At 46.2% G+C, this 15,160-nt stretch overlaps 1 protein-coding gene across 6 annotated transcripts in view; it reads left to right on the top strand.

The window, feature by feature from the left end:
• MARCHF3 (membrane associated ring-CH-type finger 3) overlaps positions 1–15,160 on the top strand; it is a 154,979-nt gene that overhangs the window by 38,627 nt on the left and 101,192 nt on the right. Inside the window, exon 1 of one of the 6 annotated variants that reach the window (XM_002710177.6) lies at positions 13,255–13,376. The exons of 4 other annotated variants lie outside the window; for them this stretch is intronic. The gene's annotated coding sequence lies outside the window, so the exon portion shown is untranslated. Of the gene's footprint in view, positions 1–13,254; positions 13,377–15,160 lie in introns of those variants that run through there. One more of the 6 variants, XM_008254965.5, reaches the window with a different exon arrangement.

Raw genomic sequence — 15,160 nt, 5'->3', positions numbered from 1 at the left:
CCCTGTGTGCAGGTGAGCCTGGGACATTACTGGTGCATTGCCAGGCAGCTCGCTCCCACCCTCAGTACTCCCAGAGTTTTCTCCTGCCTGTTCCAGGCTCTTACATTCTTGCTCTTTATCATCTGCATTCTCCAGAAAGAGAGGGGTGGGCACAGAGACAAAGATGGAGGTGTTTGTTGTAAGGAGTCAGCTCACCCTTTTGTGGAGGCTGGCAAGTAAAAAATCCACTGGCCAGGCAGATACACCAGAGATTCAGTTGGAACTGCAGCCTCAAGTCCCGAATCCACTGGGGTCAGGCCAGCAGGCTGGAACCCGAGGCAGGATTTCTGTGTGTGGGCACTAATTTTTTTTTTTTTTTTTTCAGTTTTTGAGAACACAACATGAGATCTGCCCTCTAAGCATCTCAGTGTGCCTTACGTCCCTGTTGCCTACAGGTACAACGTGGTGTGGCAGATCTCACGGGCATATTTGTCTGGGTTGACTGAATCTTCACGCCGGTAGATGAGTGATGCCCATTTTCTGTGTTGCTGTCTTGAGGCAGAATTTCCTCCTACCGCTGTCAGTTGTTTGGATGAGACCCGCTCACATTATGGAGGGTGACATCCTTGGCTTGAAGTAGGCCGATGGCCACTGTTACCCAAATCCACAAACACCTTCACGGCCATGTCTGGACCTTTGTTTGACCAGACAGCTGGGCACTGAGGCCTGGCCCCACTTACCATCACATCTCATCCTCATCCTGGCCTCCAGAAATTTGTTGAAATCTTTCATCATTCCCTGAAGTTTTTCTCCCAGTTGCTTCACTGTTAGGCCTCTCCCCTTTCTGTATCATTTTATTAGCATCAAGGGAGACAAATGCTTGTGCTTGGTCCACCATCTCCTACTAGCAGCCAAAGTTCATTTGTTATAGGGAACCCAGCAGTTCATGTAAGTGCCTATCCTAAACACTGTGCAGCAACTGAGGCCAGCATTCCTCCTGAGGTTTTGTTTTTGTTTTTTAAATATTTCTTTATTTGAAAGACAGATTTACGGAGAGAGGGAGAGACAGAGAGAGGTCTTCTATCAGTTGGTTCACTCCCCAGATGGCCACAATGGCTGGAGCTGCGCCAGTCCAAAGCCAGGAGCCAGGAGCTTCTTCCTGGACTCCCATGTGGGTGCAGGGTCCCAAGGACTTGAACCATCTTCCACTGCTTTCCTAGGCCACAGCAGAGAGCTGGATTGGAACAGGAGCAGCCAGGACTCGAATTGGCACGCCAACGCTTTAGGCCAGGGCTTTAACCCACTGCACCACAGCACCAGCCCCTCGTCCTGAGGTAAAAAGACATCACATCATCCATCTCATATTTATTTATTTTCCATAGTACTCTAGACAAATTTACCAGTATTGGTTCTTAACTGTCTATTATAGTATTCTTAGAATTTTTCATGTATTTATTTTATTTACTATGACCTATGCTTATTTTCCTGTTTGGATGTAAGTCCATCCAATTTGAAATATATTTTAAAGACTCATTTATTTATTTGAAAGACATAGTTGATGTAGGCAGGCAGATAGAATAAAATCGATTAGATTTGTGAGCTAGAAGACCACGCCCCCTGTGTGATCTCATGCCCCTAACTGATCCCATCTGTACGCCCACCAGCCAGTCAGGCTACGTAACCACTCCCCTTTAGAAGTGGATAAAACTGGAACAAGGTATGCCCGCCCCTTGTTACCATTATTGCACTTTGGTTACACTTGTTGCCTTCAGGGCCATGGCTTTCCGGCTGCCTGCTCTTTGCCTTCTGCCTGCATGCTTGATTTACGCGGCTTGCTCCTGGCCTGCTTTCTGCTTGGTGTGGACCCAACTTAGCTCCTAGACTTCCCTTTATCCCCTAAATAAAGCCCTCCCACTCCTGTGCATTTGTCTTGCTGAGTAAAATTCTTAAAACTTACTGTGTTGTCTGGTCTGTTTGAGCCAGTATTCAGAATTCTCTGAATATTTGGCAAGAGCCCACAAGCTTATTAATACTGAAAATAAATAAAACATATTGTGTATTAATATTGAAAAATAAGCAGGACAGTATCATAGTGATACGCACACACCAAAAAGGAGGGGTGGGGAGGGTGGGGAACAAAACCACTGCTTCATTTCCCAAAGGACTACAATGGCAGGGTCTGGTTCAGGCCAAAGCCAGAGGCAAGAACTCTATCCAAGTCTCCCACATGGGTGGCAGGGGCCCAAGTACTCAGACCATCCTTTGCTACTTTTCCAAGTGCATTAGCAGGGAGCTGGATTGGAAGTAGAGCCAGGATTCAAAGTGGCACTCTGATACAGGATCCTGGCACTGTAGGCAGCAACTTAGCTTACTGTACCACAGTGCTAGTCCTTTGAAATATATAAGTTTTGAAATAATAAGGATTATTTGAGGATTTCGTCACCTCTGTAATTTACCCTGAGAGCATTGCTTTGTCAAAATTAGGGGATCAGAAAAAAATATTTAATATCATTAAGTTTTTCAAAAATTCTTTAACATTGTGAGAAGGTGCTTCAAAAAATTTGTGGACATAGAATTTAAAAATAAGCTTATTTTGATGCAAAAATATTGAAATCAAGTGTATCTTTCTCATAACATGCATTTCCGTGAGCTTTTTGAAGACTTCCTCATATCATAACGGCATAATTTAATATGGTTCTTTAGAGATTTTAAATGCTTTAATCTCTGACATTTCATTCACAGCTCATGTTTGAAGCTACTTGTGAGATAGAGAGGTGGCAAGCATCTTTAGTCTCATTTTACAGGTCGGACACTGGACTGTGTCTGAAATGTTGAATATTGTGCCTGAGGTCATATACCTTGGTTTCAAGCCTGCCCACAAACTCCAGGTCTTCTGGCTCCCATTTGTGTGCTCTGGATTCGCATATGTTACAGTAGGCTATACATATCCTTGGGGAACATTGGACAATGAGCATATTTCTATAAATCCTAGTACCATTAGATGAGCTTACCGTGGACTCACGCAGTGCATGTCTGCTAATGATTTAACTGCAGTGAGAAGCCAGATTCCCTTGGACGATCAATCCACTCCACAGTGTCCCTAGCAGATTTTGAACCCAGGGACCACATTGAGTCATGCATGAGAAATGCTCTCAAGGCCACGCTCCACCCCAGCAAGCATGTATTTAAGGATCCAAAAACCATGGTGCATTTTCAGAACCGAGCCTACCCACAACCCCTGAAGTCTCATCTATATGAAAAGACAAGCTATAGTATAAATACCAAAATGCCAAATTAAATTTGTCACGTAATTCACTGATAGCACATGGGGTTATAATCCTTTCCTTCTTGTACTTCCCGAGATGTATCTTTTCAGAAATCAGATTGTGTTTTAATTAAATGACTAGATGACAAGTAAAATAAATGATTTTAAAGAGTGGTAGCCGTTTGACATAGTGGTGAAGACACTGTTTGTGATTTACTTATCATGTGCCAGAGTGTCTGGTTTGGCTCTGCTTCTGACCCAGCTTCCTGGCAGTGTGCACCTTGGGAGACAGCAGATGATGGCTCACATGTGTCCATTCCACTCTCATGGGAAACTCAGCTGGAGTTCAGTCTCCTGGCTTCAGCCTGGCCTAGCTCTAGCTGTTAAGGGCATCTGGAGAGTAAAGCAGTAGATGGATGGATCTCTCTCTTCTCTCTCTCTCTTCTTCTATTTCAAATAAAATGTAAATAAAGAAACATTTTTTTAAAAAAGTAATAATTTCTATTTAAAGTGAAGAGGCATAATTTCAGTGTTAGTCCAAGTGTACTGTATATATGAGTATGTGTTTTTTACTTCTTTTTTTTTAGAAATACCATGTGTCTTTATTTAATGTGAAATGTATGCTAGAGAGGGCACCGTTAGTCCCCCAGAGCAAGGCCCCATCATCCTGCACCTTCACCATTGTACTGACTTAACTTCCTCCACTGACTCCTGGCAGCAAGTAGGGGACAATTTCCTCCCCAAACATCCACCCACCCCCACCTCCATGCCGTCACAGCCAGCACTTCTGGTTTCCCAGTTTTCCTTTATTCCTGGCAGTCTCTGAGACCTCCTGCCTTCCTCCCTGTCTGTGCTGTCCACGGGAGTCATGCCCACACTGTCAGCAAAGGGGTGGAACTAACCTTTGCAGCAAATCATGTTTTATTCAGACCAGTTTCAGGCCAGGCCTCATATTATTCCACTTAGTTTGCCAGAGGTTTAAAGGATTAAACAATCCTTCAAGTATTTCCTGTTATCAGTCCTTTCAGTGATGGGAGCATCCTCTGGGCCTGTGGTCACGACCTTGAGTGCAAGGCTTGGCTCTGGGGAACCTGAAGTGAAAGGCGGAATTGCGTGAGCGTCCATGTGTTTTCCTGAGGAGCAGATCTGTGATTTTCCTTAGATCCTGCAGGGGCCCTATGACCCAAGAGTGTTGAGGCAGCAGCCCCACTCTGGAGCCCAGGCTCTACACTCCTTCTGTTTCTGTCTGGGGCCCTGGCCTCTCTCCTGCTGACCTGCAGCCCTGGAGCAGCAGCCTGGTCCCCTGTCCACCTCTGCCCTCCATCCTGCCCCGTGGACATTGCCCCCTGCACTCTCTCCTATGAGCCTAACCTAACGCCTCTCCTAATTCCCACTCACAGTCCCCTTGACCTTTACTTGGGTTTGGGTTATCCTGGAGTTGTTTTCCCCAGTGTAGAGCATCCCCAGAGGTTTTCTTCAACCTGTGCCACCTTGTCCATCCAGCTTGCCTATTGCAGAGCCACTGTTCTCCACTAAGGGTGATCCATTACTGTCTGAGGGGACAGCATAACTTCAAAGACCTGTAGTATCGCTACACTCAGGGAAATCCTGGCATTGTCTTCCTTCCTAGCCCCTGAAGTCGGCCTTGGATGATACCCTACCCCAACCCAGGTCCCCTCTAGGATTAGCTGCAGGTCACAGCCAGGTTATCTGGCTGCATTCTGGCCTGAGTATTTCCCCTCTGTGGTATGATCATGGCTTCCACATTTTTCATGCAGTTTCTCAGTGTCGGAATGGGAGAAAAGCAGCCTGCAGTGATGAAGTAGGCAGGAGATCAAGGGGGCCGGAGATAAGGAAAGGAAAAAGGGACATAGATTCCCAGTGGTCTTTGAGGTCCGAGCTTGGTCCAGGGGAGTCCTTTGGCCCCGTGCTTCTTGGCCTTGGTGCAGGGAGGAGCAAAACTGGGGAGCAAGTTGAGATGTGGCTCCTTGGCCGTAGGAGGCCCAGTGAACTGAGCCCAGGGTCATAAATCATCAGCTGACAGAATAGATTGAGGTCCCCCAGCAAACTGCTGTCCCGGTAAAAGTTAGCTGTCCATGCAGGCCACACTCTGAACCTGCTGGCGCTTCCAGGAGGCTGCACTGATCCCTAAAGGCAAGAACTCTAACCCTGCCTTATTTAGCTCCAGCCCTAAGTCAGAGCTCCAACTACTGCCTAGCTGTTGGCTGACACAAATCCTGTGCTGGGGAGGTGACCAGCCTGTGGCTTTTCAGACCCATGGGAAAACCTGGTCATGGGCAGAGGGCCACTTCCTGTTCCAGAGAGGGACAGAGGCGCCAAGGCACTGCCAGAGCCCTTGCTCATCCTTTGCCTTCTGTTCCCACCTGAAGCTAACTCTTCAGAAGGGGTCGTCTGTCTTTTCTTGGGCTGGAAAATAAGCCATGTTGTTGAGAAGCCAGCTCCCTCTGGGGCCCGTGGGGGCTGCAGCAGTGGTGGCTGTGCCACCCAGCAGTATGAATTCCCCCCCATCCTCTTCTGCCAGGGCAGGTGGACACGTAGGGCAGGCATGCACGGCTGACCCCAGCCAGCTCCTGCATGCAAAGAAGGGAAAACAGCTCCCAGGCTCAGGCAGGCTACACCTGTGTCAGTATCAGCAAGAGGTCCCCAAGATTCCCACGTTTCATCAAAGAACACACCCCAATGTGGGGCCCTGTGAAACACAAAGCCATTCCTGGTAGTCACCCAGCCACATTCACCATGTGACACAGACAATCCAGAACAAGGCTTCTTTACCCCACTCCACCCCCATCCTATACCCAGGTGCCTCTCAGGTGCCAAGAACTTTACTTTGCATTCATGTCTGATTTAGTTACTCAGAAAATTTCACGTTTTTTTAATATTTACTTCTTTTTTTGAAGCAGTTATACAGAGAAAGGGAGAGACAGAGAGAGATCTTCCATCCGCTGGTTCACTCCTCAGCTGGGTGCAACTGCTAGGGCTGGGCTATGTCTAAACTAGGAGCCAGGAGTTCCCTCCGGGTCTCCCAGGTGGTTGGCAGGGGCCCAAGTACTTGGAATTATCTTCTACTGCCTTTCCCAGGCCATTAGCAGGGAGCCAGATTGGAAGTGGAGCAGTCAGAACTTGAACAGACACCCATATGGGATGCCAGCATTGCAGGTGGCAGCTTTGCCTGATATTTTACAGTGCCCTCCCCTACTCATAGCATTTCTTAGAAGGTGCATTTGGCCTATGTTACAGATGAGAAAGTCAAAGGGAGAGAGTTGACGTGTCCCCACTGTGACACAGCTAAACCTTTTGTAGAGCCACATTTGAACCCTGCTTCAGCCTGCTACTGTCCCACCACATCATGCTACTGTGTCAGTCTTATCAGTCCCAGTTCTGCACCCCAGAACCTCAGCAGGTGGGGCCCAAGCTGCCTAGGAAAGACTGAAAAGTGGTCAGCTTGCTCTGTGACACCAACGGGGCAGCCCTCCCTTCTCTCTGACTTCCAGGGGCCTGTATGACTCTGAGCAACACCACCAGCTCCATCCTGGCCCTCAAGGTGGATCCTTTCACTGCAGTTCATCCAGTGCAGCTCAGCCATAGTACAGAGAAGATTAGAGCAGCCAGATGGACCAGGACTCTGCTGTGGGGCTGGGCCCCGTGGTGTCCCTGAGGATGTTATAAGAAGCATGCAAATGGGAGGGAGGAACTCCAAACTCAGTAAAGAGAATTCTTCAAGCAGTGAGCAATGAGTGAAGTAGATGTGGATGAAGTCAAAATCACTAGGTTTTAAAGTCAGTGTGAACACATGGTTTCATCATTAACCAAAATCAGTGAGGAGGAGGAACCTGCTGAGGTTGTGTCATGCATGCTAGATTTGAGTCCCGGTACTCTGCTTCCCATCCAGCTCCCTGATAATGTGCCTGGGAAGGGCGTGGAGGATGGCCCAGTACTTGGGCCCCTGCCACCCAGATGGGAGGAGATCTAGATGGAGTTCCAGGCTGCTGACTTCAGCCTGGCCCCAACCTGGTTGTTGCAGCCATTTGGGGAATGAACCGTCAGATGAAAGACTCTCTTTCTCTTTCTGTTACTCTGCCTTTCAAATAAATAAATAAATACTTTAAAAAAAATGCAGAAGAACAGGGCTGCATGGTCATGGAGCATTCAGACAATACTCTTGGGTGTTCATAGTATTCCTTTTCTTTTAAATATGTGGGGGCATAGATGAGCCCTGAATACATTATGCTAAGTGAAACAGAAGCAGAACCAAAAGGCTACATGGCTTGTGATGCCATTTATGTGAAATGTCCAGAATAGGCAAATTCATAGAGACAGAAAGTAGGTTAATGGTTGCCGGGGGCTGGGGGAGTGATGAGCGGACAGTGACTGCTGATGCGTATGGAGTTTCTTTTTGAGGGTGGTGAGATGTTTAAACTGATAATGTTGATAGTTGCACAACTCTGTGGATATGCTAAAATACGCTGTAAGTGGGTGTATTTTCGAGCAATGTGAATTGCATCTCCATTTTAAGGAAAGGTATAGACATACATCGTGCTCAGATTGTGATTGTTTACTTGACTGAAATAAGATCCAAGTGAAGTAATTTCAAATCATATCCAACGCTTAGCTTTTGGGCTCCTATGTATGTAGGTAACTTGCCACCTTATGCAAAGAAAATAAACCCCCTTTTTCGGTTCCCCTTCATTAGAACCTTAACTGTCTGTAGAATGAAGAAAATTCTGTGAATTGAGAGTTGGGGAAAAGGCTCAAGGAACAGCTGGGTTCTCTGTTTAAAGAACCACATTTAGCAGCGCTGATGCTGTGGCATAGCAGATTAAGCTGTTGCCTACAGCACCGACATCCCATATAGATTCTCGTTCAATTCCTGGCGACTCCACTTTGAATCCAGCTCCCTGCTAATACACCTGGGAAAGCAGCAGAAGATGGCCCAAGTGCTTGGGCCTCTGCACCCACGTGCAAGACCTGGATGAAGCTCCTGGCTCCTGCCTTCAGTCTGGCCCAGTCCTGGCTGTTTTGGCCATTTGGGGAGTGAACCAGTGGATGAAGATCTCTCTCTCTCTCTTGTTTTCTCTATGCCTCCACCTCTCCCTCTCTCTAACTCCACCTTTCAAATAAATAAATAAATCTTTAAAAAAAAAACTGCATTTGGAGAGGTGGGCACTGGGCCTAGAGGTCAGGACACCACTGGGAACCTGCAGTGCATGTTGGAGTACCTGGCTCTGCTTCCAGTTTCAGCCTCCTGCTAATGCATACTCGGGGGAGTAGCAAGTAATGGCTCCAGTACTTGGGTTTCTGCCACCCACGTGGGAGATGAGTTGAGTTCCTTGCTCTTTGCTTCTTCATCCTAGGCTGTTGTAGGCATTTGGGTAGCCAACCAGTGAATGAGAGTCTACCCCTCTTGCTTTCTTTACCATCCTCACCTCTCCCCTCCTGTCAAATAAAATTTAAAAATAAACCACATTTCTTTTCAGGACAGAAAAAAACCCTGTTTGATGCCTTGCCTGTTCCTTTTGCAAACCGTTTCTTACTTGGCCTCTCTTTGACATACAAGTTCTTTTATATCTTGGGATAGAGAAAATTGGATAAAAAGAAAAGATTGAACATGGGTTCTTTTGTGGGAATTTGTACCAAAATCTGAATTCAGCCTTGGTGTACAATTTTTAAACCTAAAATATGCAAACACTGGGATAGTGGAACCAGGTTTCACAGTCACCCGGTTGTCCTCATAACACTTGTTGGCACTGGGTATTAAAAAGTGTGAAATATCCTGAGGCTTAGAAAGGTACAATCTATCAAGGTAATAGGAAAGGAAGGTGTTAACAAAAGTAGAAAGTGCTGTGTGGAAACAAACTTAGATATTTTCTGAAAAGCCTTGGGAAGACTTCAATATGGGGATTCTAAATGCCATAGTAGTCACATAATGCATTCTCCTCGTAAAATTAAAATGAGCATGCCTGGCAGCCCAGGAAGAACCAAGTTTCATTCCAAACATAATATTTGATATTGTCCACACTTTAGTACCCTGTTACTGTTGGCTTAGGTATCTGATAGGATATTTTCTTTTGTTGTTGCTTAAAGAAAAACGGTTGGAAAAATTCATAATTTGCTGGTAGTACGTGGTGGGAAGGAAATTTTATGCATGCACAAACATAAATCTCTCTCCAAACTAAACATTTATGTAACACCTTCATTTTGAAGAGAACACTGTGTTTAGTATTATTTCCTCAAACCTTGGAAAGCACATTAATATTCTGTATCCATTTCACTAATGCATTTGGAGACAGTGAGACTCAGGGCTGTTTTCTGCAAACACAGCCCTTCAATCTGGAGCAGGAACAAGTTCTTAGAGGTCCTGGAAGCCTGCTGCTTGCCTCTGCACAGCTTCCTCCATGGACACCTCGGAGGTTGCTGAAAGTAGGCTGAGGGCCTGGGCTGCTTGTTAGCCAGAATAGTTGCTCTCTGAATGGGTGTAGATGTATTTCACCTTTGGAGGAGCTTTTCTTCCTCGCTGGAAGGGGACTATCCAGAAACAGCCCAGCAGCAGTCACGGTTCTCTGCTGGAGGCCGATTTACCGCCCCTCGGAATCACATGCAGTGTAAGGAGACTCGCAGCGGGTTGTGGATTTTTCTGCAGACTCAGCAGAGTGCCGCTCGCTAACAATCAGCCTGACGAATGCTGAAGTCCTGTGTCAGTGCTCACCAGGCTGGCTCCATGCAACAGAGTGGCTTCATGGAGAAAACCACTTACAGTTGTTACCATGTGCTCTTGACTTTGACTCTGGGGCCATGGATGGCGTATATCCAGCCCATAGATAGGCAAAACAAATAAATAAATAAATAAATTGTAGCCTCTCTTTCAACCTCTTCCCTCACTAAACCTTGCAGTAAAGATGCTAACAAACAGTGAAATAAAAATATTCATTTCCTGTCTTCTCCGTACCCTTTATCTGCCAGTTGGAACAGACCATGCGTCTGGATGATTCTCAGATGAAACCCAGTCTGCACACAGGAGGCTCACAGGCCCAATCAGCCACAGGTGTTATGTTTTCTTTGGCATGTGCTAAGTTTTTAAAGACGTTTAAATGAGTCATCAATCTCTAAAACTCGGGAGATTCCATAAAAAAAAATCTACATTTCTGATTTCTCTTAAAATTCTGAAGAGCCAGTCACCCTGGCTCCCTTTCTCAAAGGGTTAAGATGTGCTGAAGCCAGCGGGCAGCTCTCGCCTGCAGAATGTATGAGTCTCCCCTCCTGGCTGCCCCGATTCTCCCACCCCCAGGCTACTTATATCCCTTCCATTACCTACTCATTCCCATAGGCATTTGAATCTGGGTTCCCCAACAAGAGGAGGAGGCCAGAAAATGAAAGATTTTTCTTTCCTTGCAAGTGTCTGTGGTGACAAATCCCAGTCATGAAATCTGATCTGTTGATGGACCAGATTCTCATACTCAGGAGTCTTGGAAGGACTGGCGTTGTGGTGTAGCAAGTGAAGCCATCACTTGCAGCATCAGCTGCTCTGTTTCCATTCCCACTTCCTGCTAATGCACCTGGGAAAGCATTGGATGATAACCTTAGTATTTGGGCCCCTGCAATCCACATCTAAGACCTAGATGGAATTCCAGGCTCCTGGCTTCGGCCTGGCCCAGCTCTGGTTGTTGGAGGTATTTGGAGAGTAAACTGCAGACAGTAACAACTAACTCTCCCTCCCTCCCTCCCTCTCTACCTCGTCCTTGCACATAAATAAGAGATAAATGGGATAGTTTTGTGTGTAGACAAGGGCTGCAGAGAGGTGAATTGGGCAAAGAAGGGAATTTTTAATGAAGGCTTTTTTTCCCCCAGTAAAAGCAGATATTCACGTAACAGCAAAGAAGGAAATTTTTAATGAGGGAGGTTTTTTCCCCATAAAAGCAGATATTCACGTAACAGCTAATGTAGTGGGAACTAGCATATCTGCTGTGTATCTAATTGTGGCCATCCTGACACCTGTTTTGTCTTGGCATTGTCTTCTCTCCTATGATCCTGCTACTGTTTCATGAACCTTTGTCACCTGGGTACAAAAAGGAATCTCAGTATTTATGAAACCAGACCATTGCTTTTATATAGGGCTGATTTCACTAATTGTCCTTTTCCTATCCTTTCCTAGTTCTCAATCTTCAGTTCCCAATTTGCACAGAATGAGTCTATGTGATACCTGATTATCTGTTGGTGACTGCACAGGGCTGGTCACTCTGAACAGCTTCTGTCCTTGACCCTTTCTGACCTTTAGTTTGGAGGCCACTCTATCCCATTCATTCTATCCCAAAGAAATCCAACTGAAAAAGTATTAGAGGGGCCAGTGCTGTGGCACAGTAGGTTAATCCTCTACCTGCAATGCTGGCATTCCATATGGGTGCCGGTTGTAGTCCCAGCTGCTCCACTTCCAGTCCAGCTCTCTACTATGGCCTGAGAAAGCCGCAGGAGATGGCTCAAGTCCTTGGGCCCTTGCACCTGCATGGGAGACCAGGAAGAAGCACCTGGCTCCTGGCTTCGGATCAGCACAGCTCCAGGCCATCAGCACAGTTGTGGCCATCTGGGGAGTGAACCAACGGAAGGAAGACCTTTCTCTCTCTCTCTCTCTCTCTCTCTCGCTGTAATTCTACCTCTCAAATAAATAAATAAAATCTTTAAAAAAAAAGAAAGAAAAAGTATTGTGAAATAAGGCTGAGGTTTTGCTAAGAATTTGGGAGGTAGAGGAAAAAAGAAAGCTCACCACTTAGAGCAAAAACATGACAGAATTCCCAGGGCACAACCTTCAATTGCCACAGCCTTTCTCTTCCAAGGTCAGCCCCTCCACCTTCAATCCATTTCACCAGTCCTCACTCCCAAGCCTTGCTCTCTGTAGCTAGCACTCCCCAGCTCAGGAAATGTTGCCCTCTCAGCTGCCTCTTCAACTTGACTTTCTCCTGCCTGTCATTTCACACCACCTTGCATTATGGGGAAAGCCTTGGTGCTGAGCATGGCAGGAAGTTTTGTACCCCGCAACAAGCTACAAACCCTCATTAGCAGCCATGTGATCTGTGGTAGGGTCAGGAGGAAGTTTAATGACAAGTATATCTCCTGTCCACCCAACCACACATCTCTTTGTTTTTCATGGAATCTGTGAGGGCAACCTTGATGGAAAGACCCTCGGTTTTGATGGCTAAATAGTGTTTCATCGTGCACATGCAACATTTTGTGTTTATCCATTCCTGGACATTTAGTTTATTTCCTTTTCTTGTTTCTGTTGCAAATAATGCCTTAATCAAACATATATTACACACCTATGTGTGTGACTCTATGATAAATTTCTAGAATCGGTATTTCTGTGTCATTAATATTTGTATTATAATATATTGCTCCCCAGATATTTACCTTCCAACAAACTGACACAAAGTCCCTGTTTTGGTTTTCTGTGAATAGCTTCACTTTACATGCTTAGTTATTTGTGTTCCACCTTGATTCAGGAAGGGCTTAAGGTAGCTGGCAAGGAAAAATAAATTAGAGGTGGGTGGGAAGGAAAATTGAAAAACAAAGTAAAGACATAAAGCAAACCAGTGATATTTTTAAAAGTCATCCCAGTTCATTCTATGCTGCCGCAACTTTCAGGTTTGATACAAAGCTTCCCAGCAGCCAGTGCAAAGGTGGCAAACTGATCAATTATGAAATCCACTACTCACAACAAAGCCATGCCCTCGGGGCATCACCAGAAGGGCATCTTGTGGTGTGAAAGTATCCTCAGTGTTGTGACCTCTTGTAATCATCACTGCACCCCTGTAGCTGCCCATTGCTCTGGATCTAGAACACGTTGCCAAAGAGCAGAGCTGGGTCGTCAGTCACACAAGTGCTGATTATGTTGGGTGGGGAGGAGTCTGGCAGAGGCTGATAAGGCATCCCCCTGCTTCCAAATGTGGCCAGACAGCAACGTGTTCAGAGCAAGCACCACCACTCATACACACTTTCCTGTCGCCTGAAAGTTTCCAGGAATTGGAGAATGGGACCAGACACAAATCGGGGATCAGTGGACATGAACCAGGTCAGGAAAGCCCTCCTGTAGGGCATTTCCAGGCAGGATGTGCAATCTGCATGGCAGGTGAGTGGTCAATGTGTGGGAAGGGTATGCTCTTGCTGCTGCCCCAGGTCAAGGGTAGGGACCCCAGAATGGTGTTAGGAGGCAGAAGCCACCTGTGCACTGTGGATGCCGAAGAAGGGGCTCCTGGAGGAGGTAGGGACGTTCATCAAATGAGCTGAGCAGGGTGGGGAGACTGAGCTAACCAGCCTCCCCCAGTGTGAGGCAGGAGGATGCATGTGAGGAGGCCACAATACAAGGGATTAGGATGGGGCTGACTGTCCTGGAAGAGGCTCAGGTGGCTCCACAAGGGAGCAAGGTTAGCCCCGCACAGAGGCATTGGAGCCGGAGACAGGCAGCCAAGGGACCAAGACCCTTGGATCTAAATTTGAAATCAGAGCAAATGAACAAGTGAAGAAAGTGACTCCTGGGGCCAGGGCTGGAAAATTGCAGAACAAAATTGATCGAGTCAGAAGATTTCATCTCCAAACTCCACTGAGCTGTGGAGAATTTTGCCCTCAAGGTACTCAGCACTGTAGATCGGACACGCAGATGTGTCCTACAGAAGACATGGTATCAGGAATGCGTCATGGGCAGGGAGAGCAAATAAACCAAAGAAGAGTTGAGAACGTGTGCTTCAACCCCATGAGTATAGAAGGAGAAATGTCCGCTCTGCCATTCCCAGGGTGATGTGGGAGAAAGTTGCCCCAGGAATGGAGGGAGCCCGTGACTGAACAGGCTTTCTGGGAATCACATGGGGAGCCACGGATGAAGAAAGAGGAGGCACTACAAGTAGAGCAAAAGAAACCAGAAGAGGCTTTGGGACAGGTGTACTGGGAATGGGACAGAGCAGGTGGAGAGGAGGAGGGGCACTTTCCAGTTAGTGAAGATTGGTATATTCTAGGGGCTTTGAATTCCTTCCGCTCCATCCGCAGGTATGCTTGAGTTTTGAGTTATTGTGAGTATTAGCTGGTATGCAAGGTCTGAGTTTTCACTTCCCTGAAGCAGACCCCAGTCTACTGTTAAAAAAGCTGTTGAGCTTACCTGCTTTTGCTGTAGCCGGGAGAACAGCTTCCTTTTCCTAACCCCACACCTTCCCAGGAGGGCAGTGCAGAGCCTCCCAGGTCACCTGGCTTATTGCCGTGGTGGAAAGTTGTTGATGCAAAAATAGGACCCCAATTTAGGCTGTTTTATCAGACTATTAAACAAGTGAAATAATAATTTAGTTTTACATATGGAAAACCATGAAGATATAATTGTGAAAATTCAGTGTTAGAATACCATATTCTACTTTAAAAGAGAGCTAAGAATCAATGAGTGTTAGCTAGATGACTTCAGCTGTCGCCTGTAACTTCTATACCATTTCATTAAGACTTTTCAGTCATAGATAAAATGAATTTGTTGGAATAAAGAAATGCTCAGAGCATGGTTGAATATGTAAAAGTTTAATAAGAAATAGAGCTAAGGTTGCAAAAAAAAAAAGGCCTGTGTTTTTATTGCCTAAATAACTGTAGCCTCCACCACATTCTTGATGGACCTGAAATCTCACCGAAGACTCTGAAATCTGTTTAAAAATGAGTTCTTCATGTGAGTGGCGCTGGAAGGGTCTGAGCTTTGATCAGTGTAATGATTTTAATTTCACAGCCTCCCATGGAGATCCTTAATCATTTCCGTGGTAACAGAGTTTTGAAGAAAATACAGGGGTGAGAGTGTTATGCAAAGGTTATTTATTTTCCATCGCCTTCTGATTGCCCAGAGGACAACAGTCTGGAACACAAAGCAGAGAACAAAGGCCTCTCTGGGTCCCA

Source organism: Oryctolagus cuniculus, chromosome 6, assembly GCF_051225735.1.
Source record: "Oryctolagus cuniculus isolate XC-2025 breed Fujian yellow rabbit chromosome 6, ASM5122573v1, whole genome shotgun sequence".
NCBI lineage: Eukaryota > Metazoa > Chordata > Mammalia > Lagomorpha > Leporidae > Oryctolagus > Oryctolagus cuniculus.
The sequence above is the reverse complement of the archived record's forward strand: the minus strand, read 5'-3'. Positions and strand labels throughout refer to the sequence as shown.